Source organism: Aulonocara sp. 'chitande type north' Nkhata Bay, linkage group LG16, assembly GCF_057382095.1.
Source record: "Aulonocara sp. 'chitande type north' Nkhata Bay isolate Kocher_YH1m ecotype deep benthic linkage group LG16, A_spYH_male_GT1.1, whole genome shotgun sequence".
Taxonomy (NCBI): domain Eukaryota; kingdom Metazoa; phylum Chordata; class Actinopteri; order Cichliformes; family Cichlidae; genus Aulonocara; species Aulonocara sp. 'chitande type north' Nkhata Bay.
In genome coordinates this window covers 38,202,907-38,223,945 of record NC_141359.1, presented here as the reverse complement: position 1 = coordinate 38,223,945, position 21,039 = coordinate 38,202,907, and the positions used below count along the sequence as shown (strand labels likewise).

Genomic DNA, 21,039 nt, shown 5'->3' with positions numbered 1-21,039 from the left:
GTCACAGCGTGCTCATAACGAAGGAACGACACTGTTCTATTACTGTGTTCCACTCAGTGTATTTCTCTAAACCACTGTGACACCATCTGCCTCTGTAGCGGGCACAATTTATTTTACTTTCTTAATTAAAACCATTGCTTTTGGCTTCCCAACAATGTTTAGGTGGCTGATGGTATCAAATTAACGTGCACGTGAATGGCAGGACCCAAGGTTTCCCTGCAGATGAGATTGTGACAGGATGATCGATGTTATTAATTTCACCTGTCGCCAGGTTTTAATGTTGTGCTTGGTCATCGCGTTTGCAGCTCTTTAAAGTTGTTGGTACAAACCTGTTGCTTGGTGAAGCGGCTCGCTTTGGAAACTTAAATAATCTTAGCAAAGACAGCCACCGAGAGCCTAACCAGAAAACCTCTGGTTAGGCTCTCGGTAAGTGCCACTATGTTTGTCAAAACTAGTGCCTAAGATGGGTTTTTAAAAGTGTTTATATTTGATCTGAAAGGCCACACGTCCAAGCCGAGTGGAGAACAGGTTGTTGTACGATACAGTTGAGAGGTGATATTCTTCAAACAGGTGGGACGACTGTGCACGTATATTTTAAACAGTCTTTGCAGACAGACATTCGTGGAGTTGGACTCAGTTTTTTACAGGACCGGAAAAGCTTAACAAACAGTTGTGTGACAAAGAATTAGTGAACAGCTGGCGAGGTATGACACAAGTGTTGGTGCTAGCAATTCTCAGAAATGGTCTGAAGAAGGCCTGGTGAGGTTCAGAATGGGGTTTAAGGGCGATCATGTGCAGCAGAATTAAGACATGAAGGAAAAGTGGGACGTGCATAGACGAGATATGCCCATCAAGAGCAAAATAACAATAAGCAGAGTCCTGTTAGAGGCAGAAAGATTATGGGCATCTCATTCTGTATATGGATCACTTTTCCCCCTAACTTCATTCTCCCTCTTTCTCGCTGAGAGCACTCACATGTTCACGGCACTCGTAATTTTAGACTTATCATCAGATTCAGCTGACATAGTCTGAGACATAATGCTAACCACTGAATGCTTCACCCTTAGCTGAACTGTAATATGAAACCTGTCTGCTAACCCTGAACTAAATATTTGACACTGTGGTCGCTGTCCCTTCCTCGGGTGTTTTGAAGCTATGAGCTTGTCAGTGGAAAAAGAAAATGAACATCTGCACAGCTGAAATACGCACTGGAAATATGTGGCAAATGTATGCACGCTCAGACTGTGACAGTCTAACAGCAGCATTCAGGCAAGCTTCCTCTACTCTTTGTCTTTTGTTTCCTGTAACTAATGCTCTGTGTAGGTGTTTGATATTTACAGAAAGAGAAAGTTATGAATCATCGCAGTACCGCTGAACTGCCACATTACTGCTCCACAACATTTCTGTCTAAAATGGGAATTTCGAAAGTTTTCCTCCCAAAACTCACTTTTGTTAATATCTAACAGAACACTTGGAAATGGCAAATCAAAACAAACCCTGCTGTGGAACTCGCCACAGTCATTTGTGCCATGACAGAAGCATTTATTTCTTTTAATTTTCCATGCTAGTTTTCTTTCACCAAAGAGTGCAGAATGGATGAAGGGGAAGGAGTCTGTCACTCGTTCAAAAAGGGCCTGGCACATAGAGAGAAGCTTTAATCTTCTCTCTCTGACGTGATCGTCTTTCATCTGACGGCTCAGGATTTGATTTGAATCCTTTCAAACATTTTGCACACAGAAGCAACTCAGTCACAGTGAAATGTGAAATGACAAAAGGTAAACACTTTATAGAATGACTCAGGGGGGAAAACGTCTCTGACAATTTGGCCATATTCACTGAATATTTTATAAACAATCAAAATGGTTGACACAGTTTACACAAACTGAAGTATGAAGCTCAGATTGGATCAAAGAACGCCGCCTGTCAGGTCCCCGTAACCAAGATTGTGGGAGCTGCTCTCATAAATCTGGGTCTCGGGCGAGTTTTTAATCGACTCTTCATCCAAAGTTAAATATAATTATAATAAAGGAGAAGCCAGTTTTAATGAATTTCATTTTGGAGGCTTTATTCAGAATCAACTGGTCTTTCAGATTCATCTTGCTGGCCATTGCAACCGTTTCTCCTGCTGGCCACAGAGCGGTCCCAAGCCGAAGCTGCTATGAGACTTTAGCAGCACGAGTTAGCCAAAAATAATGGCTGTCTCTTTCCGAGCAGTTACTTGTTTACACAGTTTATTGGTGTTATTGTGTCCAGGCAACAAGCATACGTGGGAACGCCAAGGACACACAACATAAACAGTCCTGGGAACCATAATAAAGCTTTTTTTTTCACTAAAATGGTTGTAAAAACAGAGGAAGATAAAATGAAACTGCGACACAGAAGCTGAAATAGATATGAACTCAACACTAATTTATTACCTCGTAAAAATGATGAATGGAACACGACAATTGTTTGTGGTTGGATAACAACTCGCTTAAATCTTGTGGAACATTTGTGGCTCATCATGATTGCTAAACGCTGCGAACAATTTCAAATGTGTGCATCTGCTCTTTGTTTTGATAGTTTGCATATTTTGTTTTTAAATCTGCAAAGACTGTTTAAAAGTGATGCTGGGGATGGACCAGTCCATCTATACCAGGCAGGCAGCGCTAACATATAGACACAGACATCCATTTGCACCTGTGAGCAATTTAGCAATAAATAAATGACACGTTAACTGCAATAACCAGCAATAACCACTGTGCTGCCACATACTGTCCAGTCATTAACCAAAATTAATAAGACGGATATGCTAATTATGCAATTTTACTGATAGTAATTGATAGTACTGAAAAGCTAGTGGGGTGGCTGTAGCTCAGGAGGTAGAGCAGGTCATCTACTGGAAGGCTGGTGGTTCCATCCCCCCAGCTCTGCATGCCAAATATCCTTGGGCAAGATATTAACCCTAAGTTCTCCAATGCATGCATCCAAGTATGAAAGTTAGTAAGCACTTAAAATCATAAAAAAGTGAATGCGGCATGTTGTATTAAGCGCTTCGAGTACTCTTTCGAGTAGAAAAACGCTCGATAAGAATCAGTCCATTTACCATTGTTTTAAGTATGAATTTGGCCTATAGCAGATGCAGACACTGATATCGTTTCTGTTTGTGTATCATGTTTTTTTATAACTACAGTGGGGCAAAAAAGTATTTAGTCAGCCACCGATTGTGCAAGTTCCCCCACCTAAAATGATGACAGAGGTCAGTAATTTGCACCAGAGGTACACTTCAACTGTGAGAGACAGAATGTGGAAAAAAAATCCATGAATCCACATGGTAGGATTTGTAAAGAATTTATTCGTAAATCAGGGTGGAAAATAAGTATTTGGTCAATAACAAAAATACAACTCAATACTTTGTAACATAACCTTTGTTGGCAATAACAGAGGTCAAACGTTTACTATAGGTCTTTACCAGGTTTGCACACACAGTAGCTGGTATTTTGGCCCATTCCTCCATGCAGATCTTCTCGAGAGCAGTGATGTTTTGGGGCTGTCGCCGAGCAACACGGACTTTCAACTCCCGCCACAGATTTTCTATGGGGTTGAGGTCTGGAGACTGGCTAGGCCACTCCAGGACTTTCAAATGCTTCTTACGGAGCCACTCCTTTGTTGCCCGGGCGGTGTGTTTTGGATCATTGTCATGTTGGAAGACCCAGCCTCGTTTCATCTTCAAAGTTCTCACTGATGGAAGGAGGTTTTGGCTCAAAATCTCACGATACATGGCCCCATTCATTCTGTCCTTAACACGGATCAGTCGTCCTGTCCCCTTGGCAGAAAAACAGCCCCATAGCATGATGTTTCCACCCCCATGCTTCACAGTAGGTATGGTGTTCTTGGGATGCAACTCAGTATTCTTCTTCCTCCAAACACGACGAGTTGAGTTTATACCAAAAAGTTCTACTTTGGTTTCATCTGACCACATGACATTCTCCCAATCCTCTGCTGTATCATCCATGTGCTCTCTGGCAAACTTCAGACGGGCCTGGACATGCACTGGCTTCAGCAAGGAACACGTCTGGCACTGCGGGATTTGATTCCCTGCCGTTGTAGTGTGTTACTGATGGTGACCTTTGTTACTTTGGTCCCAGCTCTCTGCAGGTCATTCACCAGGTCCCCCCGTGTGGTTCTGGGATCTTTGCTCACCGTTCTCATGATCATTTTGACCCCACGGGATGAGATCTTGCGTGGAGCCCCAGATGGAGGGAGATTATCAGTGGTCTTGTATGTCTTCCATTTTCTGATGATTGCTCCCACAGTTGATTTTTTCACACCAAGCTGCTTGCCCATTGTAGATTCACTCTTCCCAGTCTGGTGCAGGTCTACAATACTTTTCCTGGTGTCCTTCGAAAGCTCTTTGGTCTTGGCCATGGCGGAGTTTGGAGTCTGACTGTTTGAGGCTGTGGACAGGTGTCTTTTATACAGATGATGAGTTCAAACAGGTGCCATTCATACAGGTAACGAGTGGGGGACAGAAAAGCTTCTTACAGAAGACGTTACAGGTCTGTGAGAGCCAGAGATTTTCCTTGTTTGAGGTGACCAAATACTTATTTTCCACCCTAATTTACCAATAAATTCTTTACAAATCCTACCATGTGAATTCATGGATTTTTTTTTCACATTCTGTCTCTCACAGTTGAAGTGTACCTCTGGTGCAAATTACTGACCTCTGTCATCATTTTAAGTGGGGGAACTTGCACAATCGGTGGCTGACTAAATACTTTTTTGCCCCACTGTATTTCTCGTCTCGTGCCAAGAAAATAAAGAAATCTTCTTTCTACGCTGACGTGAACAACAGAATCGTCAACAGCTGACATTTCCAAATGCATCGTTGCTTGGCGATTGGCCCATATCGGTCAACAGAGCCAATATTGGCCAATAGCAACGTCCAGCCAAGTTATCAGTCTTCACTTAAACCCGACAGCTGGTATGAAGTGTTTGTGCTGATATGTGCTGCTGTGCGTGATGGTCCGAGCCGCCCTGTCATGTTTTTTTAGAAAGATGAGGCTCTTTCCTGGCAAAACTTCCACATGAGTCATACTTGTTATTTTTTTAAATTGTGCTGTTTTTGAACTTTAACATTTAGCATGCTCGCTGTAACCTGTGGAGTCTGAGATGTGTTTCGTGTTTTATACAGTTTCTCTGAGCTTTGCATGGTCTGACCTTGGTGTCGGTTTGCTGGGACGTCCACTTCTGGGTAGACTGATGACTGTTGTGAATGTTTTCCACTCATGAATAATCTTTCTCACTGCAGGATAATGGACTTCAAATTGTTTGGAAATGGCCTTTTAGCCCTTCCAGATTGATGGGCAGCAACAATTGCTTCTGTAAGGTCATTGCTGATGTGTTTCTTTCTTGGGATTGTGTTTACGCACACCTGAATGCTCCAGACCAGCAAACTACCCAAAACCTCTGATGCTCACACTTGCTGATGATCAACGAATCAAGTGCATGTCAGGAGGAGCACCTGGCTGTACTCACCCTCTTAATTCCTACAGAAGCAGTAAGGGTGCACTTAGTTTTCCACACATATTGGCTCAGTTTTTCCCAAATAAATAAATGACACGGTAACCTCTTACAGAACCAGATGGTTTTTTATTAAGTCCTGATATGAAAATCTTTAGTATTTAAAAAAGATGTAAATTCTTTTGACAAGAAACCATTTTCTTTAGTATGATTTCAGCAAATGTTTATCCCACCACCTGAAGGAGAAAGCAGAATTTTTAGATGATGAAATTCTGCCTTTTTCTTCAGCAGATAAGCAGTTTGCTTCATCAGTGTGGAAAGGTTTATCCGTCCAGTGAGATGTTGTGTTCGGTTGGCTGACATCCACGAGCCCCAGCAGGCACGGATCTTTTTTGATGCAAGAGTGTGAACACAAGGGAACACAAGGGGGTGAGAGACAGAAAGAGCACAAGTTCGACCCGACTGCTCCAGACACCTTTTCAGCAGTCTGTGATGCTGCCACCAGAGACAATAATGATAATATTTCTGTCAGGTTTTCGCCTCGCTCCTCAGCTGAGCTATCAAATATCTGGATAGATTGTGCAAAAGCTTTTCTGTCTCCGTTCTGCTTGGACAGGGTGCGTATTTCTAATATGAAGGACTCAAGGGAGCATTTTTAAGAAGCTTCATAGAGCAGCAGATAGCGGGGGAGGCGAGCAAGAGCTCGAATCGCTTTAACGAGACAGAAAGAGATAAGCGAGGTAGGTGTGGCCCGGCTGTGAAAGTTTTAATCGCGCTGATTTAGAATTGTGTCTGTTTTGTAAAGTGTGCGTTTGGTGTGTGTCTGTGTGCATCCTGTGCAACAAGCCCGCCCACTGGACCTCAGCTAATTAGATAGATGGTGAATGAGCCAAAGACAGCCAACAAAAGTAGCCATGCCCTGTTTGATGGAGCTGTTTTTCATACGGTTATCTAATAATCATGCGTAATACTAGATAACTTCCCTCGTGCACTTCTTCATCTGTGTGAGTTCATCTCCTTCTGCGGCTTCTCTATTTATAAGGAAAGTTAAGATATCCTCTTTCTGATTAAATAACTCTGCCTCACGCTTCAGTGGGATGTCTTCAAGCGAGCAAAGCTCACAATTAGGGCTGGGCCATATCATACTGTTCACGGTAATACCGGTATAATGTTCGGCAACGACAAGAAAATGAAATATCGCGATAGAATATGGGTAAAACGCGCATGCACAGTGCCTTTGTTTTCATATGCACATGGTGGAAAAAGCATGGCGGCGACGCAGAATGAGAAGGACGAAAGCGGATCGTTGAATGAAAAAGATGAACCAGAATTGGTTTGTAAAAATGTTGCAACTTCAGTTTTGTGGAACTGGTTTAGCTTTCGTCCGTCAGATACAAAACAAAGCACTATTTTTGGTAGAGCATACTAGCAGGCCGTCGTTATTACCGTGTTTTTTGGAAAAATCGTCAGTGCCCCTTATAATCCCGTGTGCCTTATGTATGAATTCTGGTTGTGTTTACTGACCTCGAAACGATTTTATGTACACGGCGCTGGAAAATCTGTCAAATGTTTTAGTACGACTTTGCAAAGCTACGAAGCCGCACCGCTTGATGGATTGTCGGAGCATTACGGCTATCGTAGGCAGGAGCCTCGCGGAGTGATACGTACTGTGCTTCAACATAATATTACCGTATTGTGTGTGTATAACCTCTTTTTAAGTTTTGTGGATATTATACATGGTTATGCTGAGGATATGTCGGCCAGTTTCCACTGGAAATGCCTTTTGGTTAAACTGTCAGCAAGGAATTTGCATTTGCACTGTTACATTTTTATATAACTTTAATGCACATAAAAAACAGCTGCTTGTTTAAGTGAAAATACATTGATGGGTTTTCTTTGCACTAATAAAGTTGTGGAGTTGTAAAGTGTTTTGTCTAGTGTCAATTATATCGTCAGTTATATCATTATCGCAAATTTTCAAATGTATATCGTGATAAATATTTTTGGTCATATCGCCCTGCTCTACTCACAATGGGAAACACAGATAATAGCCCAAGGCCCCTCTTATGCACTCCATATGAGTGTTTCCAGTATTTAGCTTTTCAAATCTCCTTGTAGTACAGAAAGCTGCAGCAAAAGCAGTTTACTGTACCAGAGTCAATATGTGCTAACCCATGGAAGGCCTATTTTTAACTTTTCTTTCGAGAGCCCATTTAACACTCGTTTGAGAGGATTAGTGAGCCTAAAGGCTCTGCCATAATTGGCGAGCAGTAGGAACAGATCCGTGTTTGCCTACAGTTTTTACGAGAGGGGATCTGAAGAGGTGCAAAGTGTCAAGGATCACTAACGATCAGATCTTCTTAATTAGCTATAGGATCGGTGGTTATGCAAGAGAGCAGCCATCTTTCTGGTCGGGGGTGCTTTTCTAATGAATAGGCTGCCTGTTTGTGTTTGTGTGTATATGAGCGAGCATTCACAGTCCATTTAATTCAGTTGTTGAACCCACTCTCCAAACCGAATGCTGGTATCGATTCTGTTTTGCATTTCCATAAAGCTGGCCGATGACACGCAGTGATGAATGATTTTTGAAAGTTCAGGTGTTGGCATTTCTGTCTGATTATTCTTTTGCTATAGCAAAATATAGCTGAGGTCAGAACTGTAGAAGGTAAAAGAAGGCCAATTTCAACAGTACGTGTCAGTTTTTCTACATGATAAAAAAAATGCTGCTGTGGTAAATAAATGAAATCCGTCAGAATGAAGAAATTAATGGGTAGAATTACAGGAAAGGTTCTGGCAGCTAATTGGCCAGATTTCTCTATATCCTGTACCGTTGACCCATTGTGGGAAAAAAAGGAGACTTTTCTGTCATTTAACTATTTATCTGTTACTTTCGTGTAGTATGAATGGCCATAGAGAAGATCTTAATCAGTAGAAGAAGATGTAAAACATATAAAAATACCTTTAAATCCCCAAATCTATGTCCGCCTTCACATTTTCCAAAACCATCCAGTGGGCTGGACTGGAGTCTTTGCAATCACCCGTTGTGAGGGATAAATGAGTATTCGCTGAGCAGTTGCAAAAAGCTGAGGGGGTTGATGGTCAAAGCTCCAGATGGGTCGATAAGTGACCCACCTTTCACTAGGGAAAACATGTTGCCCTACTGGCTGTCAAAAACCTTGCAATTGTTTTGGTTACTATTTCTGTGGTCGCCAACTGAGTGGAAGTGAGGACTGTACCAACCGTGGAAATCTGTTAGCAACCAAAGGAGGTTTTTGGTGCACCACTTTCTCTGCAGTCGACCTCCAGGAGCCACTGCAGGCTAGCCTGAGAATACACATTTAGTTTGTGTCGTTATCCAATACAGTGGACAAACTTTGGGCAACGTGTGCAGGACATCATGAATCATGTGCATGTCAGTGCGTGTGTAGAAATCGCTGTGGTCAGGAAAAATATGCTGTTGTGAGCTCTTGGCAGACAACATTATTATATCATATTATCCACAAATAATGTGGTTTTAGCTGGTTTATTAGACAACAATGAGGTTTCTGTACATCTGACACAAATCAACATCCGCATTCATTTAGAGTTAGATGTCTGCAAATTATTATAAAATGAACATATTTATAATTTCAAGCCAATTTTAGTCAACATTTATTCATTACTGTTGAAAAGTGAACAAGAAGAGTTTTTGGAGCATTGCATTAGATTACTTTGATTTCTCAAACTAACATTTATATTTTTAATCAAGTTTCATTTACAAGGCTTAATTGCATTTGGTGTTGTAGACTAAAATCTGTGTTGAGAAGCGTCATAGGGGTTTGAGTGTGTCGCTGACAGACGATCCATTATGAAAAAGAATCAGAAAGTGTGAACATAACTCCTCTTCCTCTTCTAGTCCTCGAACTAAGAAACAGAGAGCAGGTTTCACTGCCCATTTGTCTGGCCCAACACTCTCATATATTACATTTAACCTCACAGAGCAGTGACATAGTAAGCCTGTCGCAGCGGCTCACTCAGCCAGTGAATCAGGCTGCAGCTTTCTTTTGAAGATTTTTTTCCCTCTGCGGCATTTCTGCTTCACATGACGATACGTCAAAGTGGTCGTGTGCAGGATCCAAGCCCACGGCATCAAGCGCCTGAGACGTAGCAGTCATGTAATGCCACCAACAAGCCTGAAAGCTATTTCTCCAAACATTTATCCTACCAGGCTGGTCAAATAGTAACACATTGGTATTTATAGTAATGACCTGAGGTAGAAGTGGCTGAGTGATGGGACACGCAGTGCATGCTTTTTGTGCTCAGGAGCTCTCTTACAGGAAAACTGCTGAGCTGCTGGCACATTTTATGGTTTCTGGGGTTAAGAAGCTCTACTAAAATCTTCTGCTGGACTTCACTCACACAGAATTATCTTTTACCATGGAGTCCAACTTTGTTTGACAGTCCTCTGACTCTTTCTGTGGTCTATGTTGAAATACACGTTTGATTTGGACATTCTTGTGTGACCAGAATGAATCACAACAACTTTAATTATCCGCTTAAATTTCCCAATACACAGTGCTTTTGTTTATCCCAGCATTCATGTGAGGCTGAAGACAATTCCATCGGCAAATAAGCAAACTTGAACTCACAAAGCTGAGACGGTGGACATGAGAAAATCGTGTCTATGCACTTTAGTCTGTCAGTTTGGACAGCTGTAAAAAAAACATCTGTAGGATCTTAAAATTGTTCAATACAGGACAGATGTGCTTGAACACTACAAGCACCTCTGGTAGCTGTGAAGCTTTTTCTGAGGCTCCAGATCACTGACAGATGGCTCATCAGATACAGAACCAGTCAGAGACACGCTGCTCGGTCCTTCCTGAATGATCCTACGACCCCCTGATCTAAATCCATAACTCTTTTGTCTTATCACTGCTGAGGATTAGTTTGCTGCTAATGTTACAACTTTATCTCACATGGCAGAGTACATATAGAACTTACTTTCAGTATTTTCTTATTTTCAGTCCAGATAATGTTTTTATTTTTAATAAGGGTGCTATATAAAACTGTTTTATCAAACGTCAGAGTTTTCAGTAGTTCATGAACAATAGGATCCAGTCAGTGCTGCGTGCCTGTGATGATGGTATTAGGAACATCATAATGAGCCAAAAGCAGAAATAAAAAACATCTGAAAGCAAGAGTTTAGGGCAGCCTGAAGACGGCTTATTATTATTGAAAGTTTTTCCCCCTGGGATTAATAATTTATTCTAATTCTAATTCTTACTGACTCTCAGGGAAACTCGCACATGTAGTGGATTTATTTGAAACTTTACCCATTTTTAATATGAGCTATTAAATGTGAATACATTTAACTGTGTGTTCACTCACTGACCACTGATCGAATTAGCCAATCACATGGCAGCAACCCAGTTCCTTTCGTCATGTAGACGTGGTCAAGACTAACAGAGCATCTGAATAAATAAACAAAGATTTAAGTGACTTTGAACTGGATGGCTGTTAGTCCCAGACTAACTGGTCTATTTTAAAAGCTGGGATTTTCCCACACAGCCATCTGTAGCGTTTACAGAGGATCATCCATGAAAGACAAGATATCCAGTGAGTGGCATTTCTGTGGGTGAAAATATCCTGTTGATGCCAGAAGTTGGAGGAGAAAAGCCAGACAGCTCCGGGCTGATAGGAGGGCAACAGTAACGCTCTGAACACACAACCTGGCAAACCTTGAAGCAGATGAGCTAGAGCAGCAGAAAACCAGACTGGATGTGGATGTGCCACTGACATCGAAATCATGTCATGTCAGTAAAGACCAAAGATAATAAGGAAAAAACATAATCTCCTTTACTTTCTAAGAAATGATTTTTGAAAACACAGTACACTGATCTGTGTCAGTGAAATGCATATTTTGCCTAGCTAGCTAGCTCCTGTGTTCACTGAGATATTCAACATCTCTTTATCTCAGTCGGTGATCCCCACATGCTTCAAAGAGTCCATCATTGTTCCTGTCCCGAAGAAACCCCACCCTGCTTCTCTCAATGACTATCGCCCTGTAGCCCTCACCTCAGTAGTGATGAAGTGCTTTGAACGCCTGGTCAGAGACTTCATCATTTCTTCACTACCAGACACACTGGACCCACTACAGTTCGCTTACCGTCCAAATCGTTCCACAGACGATGCCATCTCTCATCTCCTCCACACATCACTCACTCACTTGGACACTAGAAGGGGGAATTATGTTAAAATGCTCTTCATAGACTACAGCTCTGCATTTAACACCATAATTCCCTCCACACTCACCACCAAGCTGGAGCATCTGGGACTCAGCTCATCTATGTGTCAGTGGATCTCCAACTTCCTAACTGGCAGACCACAGGCAGTAAGGATGGGCGGACATGTCTCAGCCTCCACCACTCTCAGCACTGGAGCCCCCCAGGGGTGTGTTCTGAGCCCCCTGCTGTACTCTTTGTACACATATGACTGTGTGGCCACTACCAGCTCCACCACCATCATCAAGTTTGCTGACGACACCGTCGTGGTGGGCCTGATCTCTGATAACAACGAGACGGCCTACCTGAAGGAGATTAGGAATCTGGAGAACTGGTGCCAGAGGAACAACCTCCTTCTAAACGTCAGTAAGACAAAGGAGCTGATAGTGGACTTCAGCACTAAGCAGGAGAGGAACTACCAGACCCCCGTCATCAACGAGTGCCCAGTGGAGAGAGTGGACAGCTTCAAATACCTCGGAGTTCACATCACGCAGGACCTGTCATGGTCCTGTCACATCAACACCGTGGTGAAAAAGGCCCGACAGCGTCTCTACCACCTCAGACGCTTGAGAGACTTCCAACTGCCCTCCAAGGTGCTCAGGAACTTTTACTCGTGCACCATAGAGAGCATCCTGGCGGGAAACATCTTAACCTGGTTCGGGAACAGCACCATGCAGGACAGACGAGCTCTACAGAGGGTTGTGCGGTCAGCTGAGCGCACCATCCGCTCCGAGCTCCCTGACCTGCACTCAATCTACAGCAGGCGGTGCCGGACCAAGGCCAGGAAGATCGTGAAGGACCTCAGCCATCCCAACAACAGACTGTTCTCTCTGCTGAGGTCAGGAAAGCGATTCCGCTCCCTGAAGACCAACACAGAGAGACTGAGGAGGAGCTTCTTCCCGCAGGCGATACGGTCTCTCAATCACACCACCACACAGTACTGACCCACACATATGGTTCTTACACACACACTGGACTTTCTGGACATTGTTTTTGCACACATTGTTTTTTTGCACAACACTGGTCACTATATTCTTCATTTCCAGTTAATACTTGTACAGCTGCTGTTATTGTGTATATATTTATTTATATTTAGATTTCTTCATACATTCTTATATAGTTCTATATTGTGTATTGTGTATTTTGTTGTACAGTTATTTTATTTTCAACTTTAATTTATATATTTTATCTTATTCTTCCCAGTTAAATTTACCCTTCATTCTAATTTGTGTTGTACAGTTATTTCATTTTTAACCTTAATTTATATTTTATTCCTTCCTAGTTAAATTTACCCTTTTTAATTTTTCATATTTATTTCCTATCTTATTCATAGCCTTTTCCTTTTTTGTTTTCTTTAGGTCACGAGCAGTTGTCCAAGCATTTCACTACATATCGTACTGTGTATGACTGTGTACGTGACAAATAAAATTTGAATTTGAATTTGATACTTTTTTTAAGTAATGTGATGTGAAGTAATGTGGTAATCTTGATGCTGTATGTTTATTGCATTTATATTTTGTACATTTTTACAGTGCAGGTGCACATACAGGTATAGAAAAGGTGGGTTTGCATTTGCTGAGAAGAGCTTTGCTGGCCAGTCTTCCTCCACCTTAATAGGCTTTAAATAATACATGTAGCATTTCGGGGTGAGGATTTCTGGTGGCGTTTGGTTTCCGCACAGATCGTTTGATCTGTGACCTTTAATTCCTCAGTTCTGTTTGTGACAATGGCTTCAGATTTCCCAGCCTTGCAGTGTTGCAGTTAACGCTGCGGATTAGATTTTTACAGCCATTTCATCCATGAAAATCCTCTCTCATAGGTCAAAATGTAAAATAACCCACGTTAGAAATTTACGTCGGGTTTTCCGTAAAGGTTGCAACTGGGAAAAAAAACTCTATTAAGGTTGAATTACACGCTGGAGCTCAAATGAATCGCCTTCCATGAGCCCTTTTTTAAACTGTTTCCCTCTTTAGTGTTTGTGATGCATAACTCACCGATTTACTGAAGGGGATTTAATGTCAAATTGAGCGAGTCAGGGCAGAAAATCCCAAATTGGACCAAATGAGAGCAACGTGTTTTGCACATTTTGGAATTTGGACATGTAATTGCAGCTAATTTGCCTGTCATGCAATGGAATTAAACATGAAAGTAAATCAAGATGCAGAAATATCCTTACGCCACTGTAACGGTTACACAGTGTTGAAATGAATATTGATTATATATGGGAGACATTTATGCTTTACTTCACACAAGACCACATCAACCAGCTATAGTAATAAAAAGCCAAATCCAGAGGGTGTAAATTTCTTCTCTGTGAGTGATCAAGTCAAGGCAGATCTAAGCCGCAGTTTCAATAAAACCAGCATCCCTTCGGACGAGGTGAGATGAGTTTAATCTCACGCCACGCTGTAGCTCTGCGGCTGCTGGTAAATCTGGACAAATAGCCTGCTGCTCCACAGTGATCACCTGATTTAACAGCTCATCTGTTCTGCGATCGCCCTGCTTCATATATCATTTTTACTTCAGGTAACAGAGGTACAACATTACCTTCATCATCCTTCGCCTTTAGTTTATTAGAGTCATTCAGAGTTTGCCATATGGAAATGAGCTTAATTGATAAAAGCACTCACCCCATCCTCTTAGTGATTTTAGAGAAAGGTTCTCACAAAACTGTAAACAAAAATATCAATAAAGCTAATTTCTTTTTATATAATGAGACTTAAAAACAAAATTAGACGATGTTTACTCATCCTCTAAGGCAATCAGTCCTAGGTGTTCTGCAGTGAGATGAATGAAAAATGGCAGAGAGAATTGAATGTGCACATTTCACACAATAAATACAGTGAAGCACAAACTAACGGTGCTTTTCTCTCTCAGGTAAAACTCCACCAAAGATGCTGGAACTGGTTTCACACCTTGCTTTTTTGTTTGTTTCTTTGTGAAAGACATACACAGAGACATGCATACATAGCTCAGCTTTTGTTTGGCATAATTTTGTACTTCTGGGGAACATGAAAGTGATTGCTTTGACATTAATCATGAAGACATGAGTGCAACAACACACCCACTGCTGTGAAAATGGAGAACATCTTTGGATAAATCCAACACCGGGGAAAAAATAGCATTAAGATACGATGCAATTTTTCACCGCAGGGGGAAAAATGCATGAAGCTGTCTTCTTTCTTACCTCTCCACATTTGTCTGTTGTATAGTTGTTCATGACGGGTGTGTGTGCACTTATGGATTTGTGTGCGTGTTTGTTTACGCCTGTCTTGGATATACATCTGCGCATTTGCAAAGCAGCAACCCAGTTTTAACTGTTACGCCTCAGCAGCTAATGAGCATCACTCAGGCGCCGCTAGTAAACGAAGCGTGTCCGAGTGTGCATGCGTGTCTTTGTGTGTCTGCGGTTGTGTTGTGTTGTCTTGCAACATGGAGCCAGTATTTCAGCACCTTGGTATGAGCTGCAGGAGGTGCCACATGCACACACGTGTTAGCTCATGCTGTCATGCTTGACACCCACAAACCCACAAAACTCAAAAGGATCAGCGTCCACCTCGCGTACGTGTGAACACGTTCGTGTATTAGACTAGAATAGAATAGTCCTTTAATTGTCCCACAAGGGGAAATTTGGGTGTAACAGCAGCAAGAAAGACACATATACAAACAAACAGTACACAAGACAAAGAACAGAAACATACACAATTTTTACATATTTACCCATGCTCTCCCTTATAACAGAGCAGCGCCCTGAAGCAAAACACTCAGTGCTCAGTTGTGTTAATGTGCCAACAGGTCGTTGTGCATCTACAGCGTATTTAAGGAAGTAACATGAGTGGGATAAAGAAACTATACCAGTCTCGTGGCTTTGGAGAAAATCAGTGAGCTGTCAGCTTTAACAGCCTTTGAATGCTTATAAGTACAATGAAGATATTAAAAACGAGTTCTCCCCCTTAAAAACAGGAAATGCTAATGTTATGATGTGTTTCCTACTACCTCAGAGAGAGAGCCGTATGTTGACTGGAATTATATTACCATGTGCCAAGTGATAGATGCTGCTGGTGGAACTGGATGTGTCTTCCCATTAAACTATAAACATTAAGACTCTCGGGAAGCGTGTGTAAGTTATTCTCATAAAAATTTACACCGATCATAAAATATCTTAAAGTACTGCACCTCTCAAATTTATTCAGCGCCAACATCCTGACATAAACTGTTACATGGTGCAACAACATGAATACATTCATAAGTGTGGAATCGAACGGCGGCGTGCAAACACACATTATACGGTACATATCCTATCAGACAAAAGTAAGATAAGATAAGATAAGATAGAACTTTATTAATCCCTCGGGTGGGTTCCTCTGGGAAATTCGACTTCCAAAAAAAGCACAGCAACGACCGAAGTAGCTCTGCCTGAGACCGTTGCACATATCCAAAAGGAAATAATGCCAGTTTCCTGCTTATGGTTTAGATGTTAACACTTAACAAAAGTACAGCGCTGCGCAGACGCCCGTCATTTCTTTAAACTTTGCTGGGAAAATGGGAAATGGGTAGAAGCGATTTACTGAAACGTGCATGGAAATACAGTTTACAAGTTACAATTTTAAGGAGCTTGAACGTGAATATTTGCTACGACCGCCTTCATTCTTCAGCACAGCCTGAACTCTCTTTGGCAGCTTTCTCATAATTTCTCTAAGTATTCTTCAGGAATAGTTCTCCAGGCTTTTTCAAGGACACTCAGAGCTCGTCCTTGGATTTTAGCTGCCTTTTGTTCCGTTTTCTGCCACTGATCACTTGCAAGGACATGACTGAAAACAAGGTAAAAAGCAGCTAATGTCCAAAGAAGACCTTCAGAAAGCCTGAGAGTTGTTGCTCGAGAATATATAGTTTTTAAATTAGAAGAAAGTCTGGCTCCTTGGAAACAAACTAGAAAGAAATGATGGGTGGCTCAAGATTTTTGCACAGTTTCATACTGTATTTTCAGTTCTTGATGCATTTCATCAAAGACTTTTGCGTTAACTCAGTAGAAACTTAATCAAATGTGTTACATCAGAATAACTTATTTGTGACTGGATGTCATTAAGTGGCCATTGCGTAAAATTAGGCTCTTCTCTCTGCTGTTGTTTTTCCTCAGTTAATGTTTCACCAAAGATTTCCTAATAGACTACTGATACCTTAGAGCAGCTTCACTGAACCACCTATACGTTTAATCTGTCGCTGTGCAGAAAAGGATCTTTGCATGCTCTGCGTAAACACAGGAACAATCAAATTAATGAAATTAAGGAAAGCTAGCATGCACACACTTTACCACCAAAGCTCTCATCTTAATTTTAGATGATTAGTTTTGTGAAGTGAGTCTGCTGACACTTAATGCTCAATATGCTTCCTGTTCTGGATGCACTGTATGTATATGGATGAAATTTGATCCCAGGCTTTTGCATTAACTTAATATTAAACTGGTAATAGGTATTCCTGTTACCGCTTATTTGTGACTGGATCGAATGTCTCATATACACCCTCTTTTTTTTCTTTTACCGTTCGTTGATAGTGTTAGAACAGAAAGAGTAAGCTTTGTATTTATAATGCGAGCTCTGAACTCGTGTCAGCTTTGCTTCGTTCTTTAGTTTGACCAAACGGCTTCCTTGGCCTTGTGCTCAGCTGCGTTGGTGCTGTTTGGTGCCACATCGTCAGCTATTTGACTCTGAATTTAATATTTAACTCACCTAAGTTTGGTAGAATTTCCTGAAGTGTGTTTTTAAGAAGACTACAGCTCTCAGTGTCTGCAGTGTAGGTGGCAGGTAAAGTGATGAGAGCAAATTGTAAATTGGTCCAGTGTAATAAAAACTGAGGTGAAGGTCGTGTTACGAAGACTTCAACCATATGGTTTGCAACAGCAGTTGTCTTATCACAGACTTTTATTACTCTGCTTTATAAATCATTAGATTAAAAGCTCACAGAGGCCACAAATTATAAGAACACTTACTTGTTTTTTTTTTAGTAAGCAAAGGTTAAGAGTTAAGTCTTTCTTATCACAACAGTGTCCAGCTGAACACTGAAACAGTTGGAGCTAATGTTTCCTCCTGGCAATAAACAAAATAGAAATAAAGAAATAAAATGTACCAAGTACTTCTGCTCTCCAAAAAAATATTTACAAATGTATGTGAACCTTTTATGAGTCATTATTAAGTGATGATTAAAATAATTCACTGGGCATTGCTTCTGACTGTTTTATTGGAAAGACTACATTCAAACAGCACTAACAGTATTCTCTTGATTTTTAACTAAGAGTAATTAAATATCACTACCCATATGGAAAAGATACATATAAATCTTATAAAGTTTGTATCTATCTTGTGTGAAACTTGTATGAAAAGCATACAAGAGTTAAAACAGATATAAGATCCCTTGAAAAATTATATAAATGAAACTTGTATGTTTTGGATACTTACTAAAACAATCTATGACAGTAATGAGAAAGTGGCCCCTTTCATGAGTAAATCATGTAAGTTTTTACTATTTCTTTTCCATATGGGTAGCTTTGCTTACTTTGGTATTATACATTATATCCATGAAAACCTTGAACAAAATTTTTATGGTCCCCACAAACAGGATGAATGCTTTAAGGGGAATAAAACGTTTGATTACACAGCACATGGACATTCAACAGTTAACAGTTAAAAACCATTAAATCCTGTTTTTCATTATTATTTTTTACTTTTTGCTCACAGTGAAAGCATTTTTCATTTTACAGATTTTTTCTTCACATCGCAGCAGGAGTTTTTGTATTTGATAGCTCTGCATATTAATCTATGGAGAGTCCAGACTATCAGCTCTTCCTGCAGGGAGTTCATTTTTCAGAATTTGAAAATAAAGTGCGAGGATATTATTTTCCCTCTTTTACTGTCCTTTGGTGGTACTAAACCAAAGCTCAGGTAATAAAAACAGGGGGAAACCCAAGAGCTACATCTGAGACTTTACAAGCCTCAGTTATCATTTTAAATGTTAAAGTTCGTGACAGCACAATAAGAAGAAGACAGTCGGGGAACGTCAGTGAGTTCCTCTTGACCTCTGACTCATAAATAGCTCCACATAACACTTCAGGTTTTGTGTGTCAGATTTTTAAATCAGTCTTAAAAATCTTATATTGGTTGGGCCCTTGAAACTCTAAAATTTAAGCCAGTGTACTTTTTCACATCACTTTATAACATTAACGTGAAATGTTCTTGCAATTTTTTTCTACATGAAGGATTCAAATTGTGAGCGAGCGTATTTAGACTGAAACTCTTTTCCAAACCTGTTCAGTTTGTTTCCTTGCAGTAAAACCTAAGTGAGAAATCAAAGCTCCCAAGCACAGCATGAACATGGCTTCATGGTTGACAAACCTGATATTTACTCTACTGCAACCACTCGAGACCCCTAATCCAGACATTTTTCAGTTGCTACGTCAGCAGGTGCAGCAAGTGTATGAGAGCTCAGGGATAACGCTGATATTAAATCTTCAAATAGCAATATTTTCAAGTTATTACAGCTGATGTTAGTCTCCTATCTGGCATTTAAAAATGTGCCAGTAATGGCTTAACTATGTTTGGAAAAGTCTTCTCCCAGATGGAGAGATGTTTCCCTACAGACTGACTGAAAAACATCATCCGTATTTATCTCTTGCTGTGTTCAGATATACCAGTCAGTGCAAGTCAACTGGAACTATTAAAAGTTTAATAAAGCACATCACAAGCATGTAATCTGAAGCCTGTCATCCCTGCACGAACAGATTACAGGTGTAATCTGAGCATCTCATAAATTTTGAAGTCAACCCTTGCAGGTGGATGATAGATGCAAGGAGGGGGAGAACATTTAATGTTGGAAAAAGGAGAAAACAGACTAAGAATTTGACATCAGCTGTAAAATAAAGTCCCACTCAAAGAGCCATCGGGCAGCAGGATAGAGTTACTGTAGGTTATACATGACAGCACTTTACTTGAGCCGTTATACATTATGCAGAAGAGCCCTGGACTCTGCAGCATAGAGGAGTATCATATTAGTTCAATGAAATTACAGCTTCTATAAATCCAATAATCAGCTTTCGCTCTGTCTGTGAAACAGACTCGGCCACATGCTTGAGCAGACACGCCGGTGTTTTTACAGCCATCCTTCATATCACAAAGACAACTTGTTACATTTTTTATTATTTTTTCACTGAAACTGTGGAAACACATCATTTCCACTGAAAAAGAAAGAGATCTCAGCTGTTTGTAGGAGCAGCAGTGGCCTTCACTGGTTCTGCTGCGGGCAGAACAGCAGAACTGGCTTAGTATCAGCTCTCTGATGGGGTTACAGAAGAGGAAAAATACAACAACTCTGCAATGTTTTATTTAACTTTACATATTTTGCTTTGAATATTTTGGCTAAACCCTGCTGCCTGTACTTTATTAAAGGAAAGCAAATTTGCGATTCCAACCAGATGAAGCAACAGCAACAAGCATGCGCAAAAATAAAAATAAAGAAGCAGTTTAGACATACTCGTAGTCATATGATAGATATTATTAAGGGCATAAATAAATGACAATACCATCATGCAATTACCAGAAACAAGACTGTCAAACAAATCCTGTCTCTATAGACAAACTGACAACTGAGAATAAAACCACATTTCACTCACTGTGTACAAATATTACTGCGTACTTTTTCAATGGATTTGCTAAAGATCTCCAAAAACTCATCTATAAGCAAACACAAGACTGTACTCGTTCACATAAAGGTTGTTTATAGTGCAGTCTGGAAAAGTCTCTGCACGTCTGCAGTGACGCAGATGCTCAAAAATGGCAAAAGTGAAGCCAGACCCTACATCACGCTTCATTTATTACCTCAACAAATCCTTTCCCTACAACATGTATAATCTGAAGTCTGAAATCTTATTTATGATGTCAGTTTTGTAAATGATTGCGTTCAGTGTAGGAAAAATGCAGCAGTGTTATTGTATTTATTTCATTTGTTATTTATTGTCTACTTGGTATCATATGAGGGCGGAGTTGATTGGCCAACATTTCTACACGGTTACAATTATATTTCCACCTGTTGCTTTGGCATGTTCTTGACAGCGTTTGACTTTGTTTTTTGTTTTTCCATGTGGACGAGATTTTTGTTTTTTTTAAACGAAAACGGAAAATCTCAGCTTACAAAAATACCCTTGTACGTGTGGACGTAGCCTTATTCTTCCTTTTTGGTGTCGTCATAAAAACAGTTGGAAATGTAGCTCCCAAATCAGCGGGTGATGTAG

General features: G+C 40.7%; 1 protein-coding gene across 2 annotated transcripts in view; it reads left to right on the top strand.

Annotated features, from left to right (window-relative positions):
• Positions 1–21,039, top strand: part of ramp1 (receptor activity modifying protein 1) — a 64,585-nt gene that overhangs the window by 1,556 nt on the left and 41,990 nt on the right. The window lies entirely within an intron of this gene.